Source organism: Papio anubis, chromosome 11 (genome assembly GCF_008728515.1).
Source record: "Papio anubis isolate 15944 chromosome 11, Panubis1.0, whole genome shotgun sequence".
In the NCBI taxonomy this organism is placed as follows: Eukaryota; Metazoa; Chordata; class Mammalia; order Primates; family Cercopithecidae; genus Papio; species Papio anubis.
In genome coordinates this window covers 68,379,528-68,390,208 of record NC_044986.1, presented here as the reverse complement: position 1 = coordinate 68,390,208, position 10,681 = coordinate 68,379,528, and the positions used below count along the sequence as shown (strand labels likewise).

At 49.6% G+C, this 10,681-nt stretch overlaps 1 long non-coding RNA gene across 1 annotated transcript; it reads right to left on the bottom strand.

Annotated features, from left to right (window-relative positions):
• Positions 1–970: 970 nt before the first annotated feature.
• On the bottom strand, positions 971–10,316 carry LOC116269448. The gene is made up of 3 exons (XR_004176971.1): positions 8,211–10,316; positions 5,870–6,015; positions 971–1,516 (listed from the first exon to the last, which is right to left on the bottom strand). It is a non-coding gene; the product is annotated as an uncharacterized LOC116269448 (long non-coding RNA).
• Between the last annotated feature and the right edge of the window lie 365 nt (positions 10,317–10,681).

The following is a 10,681-nucleotide window of genomic DNA, read 5'->3' as shown; positions in this document are numbered from 1 at the left end:
GGGACCAATCCTGGAGAAAGAGAGCTGTGACCTTTCAGACAGAATTCTGGTTGAGGAAACTCAAAGAAATTCAAAATAACACAGAGAAGGAATTCAGAATTCTATCAGATACATTTAACAAAAGGATCGAAATAATTAAAAACACCCAGAGCAGAATTTCTGGAGCTGAAAAATGCAATTAGCACACTGAAGACTGCATCAGAGTCCTTTAATAACAGAATTGGGCTGGGCGCAGTGGCTCATGCCTGTAATCCCAGCACCTTAGGAGGCTGAGGTGGGTGAATCACCTGAGGTCAGGAGTTCGAGACCAGCCTGGCCAACATGGTGAAATTCTATCTCTACTAAAAATACAAAAATCAGCCAGCCATGGTGTTGGGCACCTGTAATCCCAGCTGCTCGGGAGGCTGAGGTACGAGAATCGCTTGAACGTGGGAGGTGGAGGTTGCAGTGAGCCGAGATTCCGCCACTGGAGTTCGAGACCAGACTGGGCAACATGGTGAGACCCCCATCTCCACATAAAAAAAAAAAAAAAAAAAAATTAGCCAGATGTGGTGGCACGTGTCTGTAGTCCCAGCTACTCAAGAGCCTAAGGTGGGAGGATTGCTCGAGCCCAGGAGTTTGAGGCTGCTGCGAGCCATGATTGCGCCACTGCACTCCAGCCTGGGTAACAGACTGAGACCCTGTTTCAAAAAAAAAAAAAAAAAAAAAAACCAGGAGCACTAAATTAAGTTAAGATGTAGTTTTGTTTGTTTGTTTTGAGACAGGGTCTTGCTCTGTTGGCCAGACTGGAGAGCAGTGGCACAATCTCGGCTCACTGCAACCTCCGTCTCCCAGGCTGAAGCTATTCTCCTCCCTCAGCCTCTTGAGTGCCACCATGCCCAGCTAAGTTTTGTAATTTTAGTATAGACAGGGTTTCACCATGTTGTCCGTGCTGGCCTCGAACTCCTGACCTCGAGTGATCTGCCTGCCTCGGCCTCCCAAAGTGCTGGGATCACAAGTGTGAGCCACTGAACCTGGCCAGGAATCACATTTCAACATGAGATTTGGAGGACAAACATCCAAACCATAACAACGTTTATGCTTCTTTTTGGCTCTCAGAATAAACAAGACCCCTCTCTCAGATGCCCTTAAAGAACCCCATCCTTTTTCACAGCATCTAACCAAACTTTGGTTTGTTGAGACTAAACTTTTTGTTCCCTCACCAAATTATAAGTCCCATGTGGGCAGGACCTGGGCCCCTTTTGCTACTCACTGTGTCCTCAGTGACTCGGACAGGGCCTGGCACTTTGTAGGTGCTCAAACATCTTTTCTTGGTTACATGAAAGAGTGAATGGCTTTTTTGAGCACCTACTAGAGATTAAACTTTTATAAATGTCAAGTTTTCCTAAAGCCCAGCACAGTGGTGGCCAGGTTTGGCACCCAATAACTTACTGAGTCCTTGCCGCCCAGGTCTGAGTTCTGTCTCTCTGGGTTTAGGGGTCCGGGATGTGGCCTTCCCTAGTGCTCCTATGAGTTCCTGTGGAGGCAGAGAAGACAAGGCTTAGCCTGCTAACTGGAGCACTTCAGGCATCATTACTGTGGGCAGCTCTGTGAGGTCACTCCTGCCCCAATCCCTGGGCACCCAGCTGAGTGTGAGGCTTTGAGGATCAACCTAGAGATTAGGAACACAGTTTTGGGCCAGGCATGGTGGCTCATGCCCATAATCCCAGCACATTGAGAGACCAAGGTGGGAGGGTCACTTGACCCCAGGAGTTGGGGATCAGCCTGGGCAACATAGCAAGTCCCCTTAGCTACACTTAAATTAAAAAAAAAATAAAAAAGAAGGAACAGAAAATAGAAAAGAAGCAAATAGAAACAGAAAAGAAAAAGAAAAGCAAGAATAACCGAAATAGAAAAGAAGCAAATACTGTGTTCTTCTGCCGTCTCGTGTTCAGTCCTAGAATAGCAAGAGCAGCTTCCCCTCCTGTCTGGTACTATACTGGGAGTAACCGCCAGAGGGCAGTGTTCTCAACATTGTTGCACCCAATACGTGTCCCACCACCCAAACCCAGCTCTTTAAAAAGTAGATTATTTTTTCTCATCAAAAGTCGATTCATACAAAAAGAAATAAAAAATAAATTATTTTAATGGCTTCATTGCTACATGTTTGTTTTTTTGAAAAGGAGTCTTGCTCTGTCGTCCAGGCTAGAGTGCAGATCTCCCCTCACTGCAAACTCTGCCCCCTGGGTTCAAGCGATTCTCCTGCCTCAGCCTCTGAGTAGCTGGGTTTACAGGCGCGTGCCACCACGCCCGGCTAATTTTTGTATCTTTAGTAGAGACAGAGTTTCAGCATATTGGCCAGGCTGTTCTTGAACTCCTGACCTCAAGTGATCTGCCCACTTTGGCCTCCCAAAGTGCTGGAATTACAGACGTGAGCGACCGTGCCCAGCCCTCATCTCTATTTTAAATTATAAAAAAATTTTAAAAAGAATTATTGAGGACCCAGATATTTATTAATTTATCAAAAAAGAATAATGAACTCATTACATGTAAACACAAACAACATATTTTTACGAAAAATATCTTCATTTCCAAAACAAAGAGAAATTTAGTGAGAAAAACAGCATTGTTTTACACTTTTACAAACCTCTCAAGCAACTGTCTTAACTGTGGGAGCCTCATTTCTACTTCTGCATTCAGTCTGTTGCAATATGTTGGGGGTTTTAAATTTTTTATTTATTTTTTTATTTTGAAACAAAGTTTTGCCCTTGTCGCCCAGGCTGGAGGGCAATGGTGCAATCTCGGCTCACTGCATCCTCCGCCTCCCAGGTTCAAGCAATTCTCGTGCCGCAGCCTCCCGAGGAGCTGGGATTACAGGCGTGCGCCACCACACCCAGCTAATTTTTTTGTATTTTTAGTGGAGATGGGGTCTCACCATGTTGGCCAGTCTGGTCTTGAATTCCTGACCTCAGGTGATCCACCCACCTCAGCCTCCCAAACTGCTGGGATTACAAGTGTGAGCCACTGTGCCCTGCAATATATTGTTTTGATTGAAGAAAATCCAGCTTCCCGCAAACACGCAGTTGGAAAAAAGGATGAGTATTTTGATAGCTTTTTCAGATAATTGTAAATATTCTTCTTTAATGCTACACCAAAACGTAACAAGCAATTGTTTCTTTAAGGTTGGTTATAATGTAGAACCTGAAACCATATCAATGCTTTATTAAAATGCACGGGCCTATCTTGTCCTTTTTTTTTTTTTTTTTTTGGAGGAGTCTCATTCTGTTGCCCAGGCTGGAGTGCAGTGGTATCATTTCGGCTTACTGTAACCGCCACCTCCTGGGTTCAAGTGAGTTTCCCGCCTCAGACTCCTGAGTAGCTGGGATTTCAGGCACGTGCCACCATGCCTGGCTAATTTTTCTGTTTTTAGTAGAGGCAGGGTTTCACCATGTTGGCCAGGCTGGTCTCGAACTCCTGACCTCAAGTGATCTGCCTGCCTCAGCCTCCCAAAGTGCTGGGACTGCAGGCATGAGCCACTGCACCTGGCCTATCTGGTACTGTGAATGGCTGTTTTACCCACACATGATTTGCAGCATCATGTGGCCATTTTAAAATTTGGTACCCATTAAATCGCATACATCTTCCAAAAGATGACATGTCACTGAACAGTGTCAAAAAATAGCATTTGTTAGCACTGCCATCCATCGCATCAGAAAAATCTTTAAATATTGAGAAGTTGTCAGACTTGTGGTGGTGTATACAGATTTTCCAAAATTCTAATTTTCCCTTGAAAGCTCCAAGCTCCAACTTTATCATTGGCAACAAATGCTTCCGTTTCTTGAAGGGACAGGCTCACTTTGCTCATTTATGAGAAAATGTCTGTCTGCCAAATGCCCAGATCTGAATACCCATCACGTGTCTGTTCGTCGTTCTTTCCCATATAAACAGTGTTCTCCAGCTGGGCGCAGTGGCTCACGCCTGTAATCCCAGCACCTTGGGAGGCTGAGGCAGTCGGATCATGAGGTCATGAGTTCGAGACCAGCCTGACCAACATGGTGAAACCCCGTCTCTACTAATAATACAAAAAATTAGCCCGGCCTGGTTGTGTGTGCCTGTGATCCCAGCTACTTGGGAGGCTGAGGCAGGAGAATTGCTTGAACCCAGGAGGCGGAGGTTGCAGTGAGCCAACATCGAACCATTGCACTCCAGCCTGGGTGACAGGGCAAGACTCCATCTCAAAATAAATAAATAAATAAATAAATACAATTAATTAAAAAAATAAAATAAACGGTGTTCCCCGGACCAGAGGGTCATGTGGCTCCACCTCTGACAAGCTGTTTCTGCGAGCCAGCCCCCCTGCTCTGGAGCAGGCACTCTGTGTGCATGCCTGCTTCATCACACAGTAGATCAAAAGGGTGTGTACTTAAGTGACACAGACATGTTTTTTCCCTGCAAGTGCTTACCTAGGGGAGCGCACAGAGACCTGCCCAGTTCGCGGCCGCTGCCTTGCTTCCTGAAGTTCCAGCAGTTTCACCCACAGTGGCTTTTTTTTTTTTTTTTTTTTTTTTTAGGCTGGAGTGCAATGGCGCAATCATGGCCCACTGCAGTCTTGACCACCCGAGCACAAGCAATTCTCCCACCTAAGCCTCCTGAGTAGCTGGGACTATAGGTGCATGCCACCACGCCCAGATAATTTTGTTACTATTACTTGTAGAGATGGGGTCTCGCCATGTTGCCCAGGCTGGTCTGGGCAAACTCTGGGGCTCAGGCTATCTGTCCGCCTCACCCTCCCAAAGTGCTGGGATTACAGGTGCGAACCGCTGCACCCGGCCCACAGTGGCTTTTATGTCACTAACGCCATCACAGTGAAAAGGCAATACTGTCTTAGGATTGTGAGGGAAGGGTCTTAGGAGCCCAGGAGACAGTGGGCAACTGCTCACATTGCATGGGAAGCATCACAGACGCCCAGCCACCAACCCCGATGGTGGAGGATGCTGTTTTGGGGACCTGAACCTGGGAGAGAAGCCGCTATCAGTGCTGTGATTCTCTGAAATGGTTAAACTGTTGGCAAAGTTCTGTACAAAACAAAGTCCAATCTTCCGTTCATTTGCGTTCTCAGAGTATGTTTTAAAATATGCAAAAAGGCTGGGTGCAGTGACTCACACCTCAGCACTTCGGGAGGTCGAGCCAGGTGGAACACCTGAGGTCAGGAATTCAAGACCAGCCTGGGCAACATGGTGAAACCCCACCTATACTAAAAATAAAAAAATTAGCCGGGCGTGGTGGTGCACGCCTGTAATCCCAGCTACTCGGGAGGCTGAGGCACAAGAATCGTTTGAACCCAGGAGGCAGAGGTTGCAGTGAGCCGAGATTGTGCCACTGCACTCTAGCCTGGGTGACAAAGCGAGACTCTGTCTCAAAAATAAAAAATAGACTGGGTGCTGTGGCTCATGCCTGTAATCTCAGCACTTTGGGAGGCTGAGGCGGGTGGATCACCTGAGGTCAGGAGTTCGAGACCAGCCTGACCAACATGGTGAAACCCTGTCTCTACTGAAAATACAAAATTAGCCAGGTGTGGTGGCACATGCCTATAATCCCAGCTACTTGGGAGGCTGAGGCAGGAGAATTGCTTAAACCCAGGAGGCAGAGGTTGCAGTGAGCCAAGATCGAGCCATTGCACTCCAGCCTGGGTAACAAGAGCGAAACTCCATCTCAAAAAATAGAATAAAATAAATAAAAAATAAAATATTCAAAAATATCTCGTGGTTACGTGTGAAATGGAGTTTGGTTTTTCACTGACACGAATATGTGAAAGTGTCTTGTTTCACCCCCAGCCCTCAGCTAGGATTGCCCCGAAAGTGGTGGCAGGGGAGTTCCCACAAGGGAGTACCTGAATCATCCTGAAGGGGGCCCGCTGGGATTCCAAGGAGAGAAGCACGAAGCACCAGTGTGATGAGTCCAGGCTTTTATTAGGGGAGCTCACTTCCATGGGGCCGTGCACATCCTCAGGTGGCCAGGAGAGAAAGGGAGGTCCACCTAGGTGTGTCCACAGCCATGGGATCAGGGTGTGGAATTTTTCTGAGGCTTTAAGGAATTGGGCTCAAGGCTGGGGCCAGTTTCATTCAGGGTTTTGGGCAGTAACTTAGACATCATTTTCAGTGCCTGGGAATGTTTGAGGCCCTGGTTTGGGTTCAAGCCTGCTGGGAAGCCCTGCAGCTGGTTGGGTCACGGAGCAGTCAAGGCACTCTTGATTTTCGGTCAGGACACAGAAAGAAAGTAGAACAAACGAGGGGATGCTACAGAAGGGACATTTGAAAATCAGAATACTTAGAACAGTTTTTGTTTTTTGTTTTTTGTCCCAAAGGGCAGCTTTGAGCATTGCAGGATGGTCAGCCATTCTGGTCTCTGGCCCAAATGCCAGCAGTGCCTCCCACATCCCTGCAACAACCCAAACTGTCCCCACGAGTACTCAAAATGCCACAAGGGGCAGCTCTGCCCGTTGGAGTCCCACGGATCTAACCCCTCTGGAGCCAAAGACATGTTGCATGCCAGGGATCCCTTAGTGGGTGACTGAAGCAGGGTTAGGGTCAGGGAGGGACCCCAGTGAGCAGCTCATGAGCTCAGGCCGGCCACCTTGGGTGGCGCTGCTGGGAGGGTACAGGCCCAGAGCTGGGCACCTGCCAGGGAGACCAGACTTGTGTGCTGAAAAGTATCTGCATGATCTTGTCTTCAAAGAGCTGGGGAATGTCAGGCCTAGGAGTTGAACAGCCAGGGAGACAGCAGGGGATGCAGCGTTTCCAGACTCCTAAACCTGCTCTCAGCCTCAGGACGGGACCTCCCCAGCTGCAGCCTCACCCCTCCAGGGCCTGCATGCTTCCTGCTCTGCTTTTCCTTGGGCCTTCACATATGCCTGGAGCACTCTCCCTGACCTGCTGTGTGTGCCCGGTGGACTTCCCTCCGCTTCTCACTTCAGATACTGCCTCCTCCAGGAAGCTCTCTCTGACTCCCTCAGTCTGAGCTGAGTGGCCTCGCAGGCCCTGTACTCACCCACTGAAGCATTTACCCCTCTCTATCCCTATTTGTGGGTCTCTCTCCCTAGTAGAGCTGGGAGTCCACAGAGGGCTCTAATTCTCTCTTGAATTCCCAGGCCTAACATAGGGCTGGCAACCATGGTCAGTAGTATCTGTGGGCTGAGGGAGACGGCAGAAACATGGAGTGGAAGGCAGGGAGGTGTGGGGAGACAGAGTTTGAGGGCAGGAAAGTTTGAAGGGTCAGAGGAGGAGGCGCCCATGGAGGGTTGCAAAGACAGGAACGGTGCCAAGCCATGGCATGGAGAGAGGGACAAGGGCTGAAGGGAGAGGTAGAATTCATGGTAGGGCCTGGCCCCAGGGACTCTAGGACAATGGCCCACACCACCAGCCTGAGGAACGTGCCCTCTGAGTGAGGACAAAACAAGAAACCATCACCGCGGAAGTGCACAGGCCCTAAAATGTCTAAACTGCTGAGTCCACAGGCCCCTTAAAGACCACTAATCTCAGCCGGGTGCGGTGGCTCACGCCTGTAATCCCAGCACTTTGAGAGGTCAAGGCAGGTGGATCACCTGAGGTCAGGAGTTTGAGACCAGCTTGACCAATATGATGAAACCCCATCTCTACTAAAATTACAAAAATTAGCTGGATGTGGTGGTGTGTACCTGTAGTCCCAGCTACTTGGGAGGCTGAGACAGGAGAATTGCTTGAACCCAGGAAGTGGAGGTTGCAGTGAGCCGAGATCACAACACTGCACTCCAGCCTGGGCGACTCTGTTCTCAAAAAAAAAAAAAAAAAAAAAAAAAAGACCATTAGTCTGATCAACCATTGTATAGACGAGGAAAAGCAAGGCCCGGAGTCCAGTGTGACATTTCTGGGGTCAAGGCCAGTCTGCCCTGCAAGGAGCTGCTTGTCCCATAAAGGCTTGGGTTTCTTGGAAGGAATCGAGTTTATACCATTCCTCCTGCCTCAGCCTCCCGAGTAGCTGGGACTGAAGCCCGCCACCGCCTGGCTAAGTTTTGTTTGTATTTTTTAGTAGAGATAGAGGTTTCACCTGGGTTAGCCAAGATGGTCACCGATCTCCTGACCTGCGTGATCCGGCACCGTCTCGGCCTCCCAGAGTGCTGGGATTACAGGCTTGAGCCACCGTGCCCAGCCGGCTTAGGGTTTCTGATGGCAAAACACTTCCCCTACTGCACTCACCTGCACTCCAATTCCTTCTACTATGCATTTCTTCAGCTTAAGGCACCTAAAGCAGAAATGTCAGTTTCAGAATCCACAGGGCTACCATGGCTGGCTGTGGACACTTCCCACGGCTCAGTGGAGCATGCGTGACCCTGCAAGAACAGGTCAGACAGGCTGTGTGATCCCTTGATCTGAACTGTTGGCTACTAACTGAAATTATGTTAAAAAACCCGACATGATGCCTTTAAGACTGTGCAAGTCAAGCAGATCCTTAAGGGACAGACTCAATGGCCAACTGTCTGGGAGGCCCAGTTGGGATTTCCCGTGACTTTGGAAATGGACTTCCTCATTATTTCAGAAATCCCCCAGAGGGGTGTCCTTGGAGCCCCTTAGTCACCGATACCCACAGTACCATCCTCAGAGATGTTTTCCAAAGGAAGCTCAAATTGGGAGGGCTTTGGGGAGCTGGAGGATGGTAGGGAGGGAGGAGGGGGGGCAGAGGGCAGAGGGGAAGCTGGGGCTTAGATGAAAATCTGCACAAGATTGAAAAAAAGAGAGAAGGAAAGCTACTTCCTTCTAATGTGGTCATTATGGCATTCATACAAAATTCCTGAGTTTGTTCACCTCCTTCATTGTATTTCTATTTTTTATGACTTTTTTTTAAAGACAGGGTCTTGCTGTGTCACCCAGGCTGGGGTGCAGTGGCAAGATCTCCGCTCACTCTAACCTCCACCTCCCAGGCTCAAACGATCCTCCTGCCTCAGCCTCCAGGTAGCTGGAACTACAGGTGCCACCACACTGGGCTCACTTCCTTCATTTTAGAGCTGAGGAAATGGAAGTCCAATGAAGGGGTGACTTGCCCAAAGAACCAGCAGGTGGTGGCAGGGCTAGCCTGCGGTGGGGGTTGGGGGCAGAGGTAGAATCCAGGTCTCCAGGCTGTTTCCTCTCTCAGGAAGAAGGTGAGGGTGAGTGTGCCCGGCGCTGGCCTCAGCATCACCCACCTTATCCCCGTTTTACAGGGAGAGGGAAGAACTCTTACAAGGTTCCACAAGCAACCGGTATCGGCATGGATGAGAACCGCTCAGGCTGGATAAGCTCGCAGGAGAGAGAATTTCCTATGGGCTGGGAGAGACGGGTGGTTTCTTGGAAGAGATGACCCCAAAGGGTGGACAGGAGGGAGGGGGAGAGAGAGAGGAGAGAGAGAGAGAGAGAGAGAGACAGAGAGAGAGAGAGAGAGACAGAGAGAGAGACAGAGAGAGTGTTAAAGATCAATAAACACCGGGGAAAGGTGTGAAGTGACAACTGAGCCCTTCCACAGACTCTCTCCCTAGTTCGACTGCCCCTCACCCCCATCCCCACCCCCAAGGAGCCCACTCGACGCTGCCCCCGCATGCCCCAGCCGCTCGGGCCCCCGCGTGGCCGCGTGCAGTCTCGCGGATGCGTCAGGCCACGAGTGCGCCACCGCGCGCCCAGCGCTGCGTCCCTGCAGACCTGTGCGCCTCTCCTCTGCCCAGGTCTGCGCCCTCAACCCCGCGCTTCTGCTTTCTTCCAGAGGAATCTGAAATCAGATTCAGACGTGACGCGCGGTTTCGGATCCTCTTTCGCTTCTCTATCTGGAGAAACTTGAAACTGCGTCCTCTAGGGTTACATCAAACTGCATCTTGAGCGTGGAGGAGGACTGCTGAGCCCGCCCCAGGGGTCCGCCTGACCGGAGAGGTCTTGCGCAACCTGAGGGCTGGGGAGAGAGGGGTGTTAGCGGAGGGAATGGGCCCTGACGGCCCTAGAAGCTTCCCCCAGCGACTCCCACCTCCAGCGGACTTGCTGCTAAAAATGCAATCAGTGCGTCCTGTGAGTCAGAATAAGGATGACTACTTATGGAAGAGGAAGGAGTGACTGGGGTGGGGCGCGTGGAGAGACTTCTGCTGTGACTGGCAGAGTTCTTTTTCTTGGTCTCGGAGGCAGTTCACTTTGTAGTAATTAGTTAAGCCGTACGTGGGATCCATTGGATTATGTCTCTGGGTTTTATTTTATAATAAATATACGTTTAAAATTATCAGTTACAGTTGTAAAACTGAAATTCTTCCCATTCTAATTTTCTTTCTTTTTTCTTCCTTCTTTTCTTTCTCTCCTTCCTTTTCTTTTCTTTCTTTCTTTCGTTCGTTCGTTGTTGTTTTTTGTTTATTTATTTATTTATTTCAGACAAGAGTTTTGCTTTGTTGCCCAGGCTGGAACACAGTGGCACGATCTGGCTCATTGCAGCCTTGACCTCCTGGGCTCAAGCGGTCCTCCCTCCTCAGCTTCCCGAGGAGCTGGGATCATAGGCGTGGACCACCACACCCGGCTAATATTTTTTATTATTTATGTAGAGACGGGGTCTCTCCCTGTTGCCCACGCTGGTCCTGAACTACTGGGCTCAAACGATCCTCCCACCTCGGCCTCCTAAAGGGTTGAGATTACACGTGTGAGCCACTGTGCCCACCTGAGCAGCT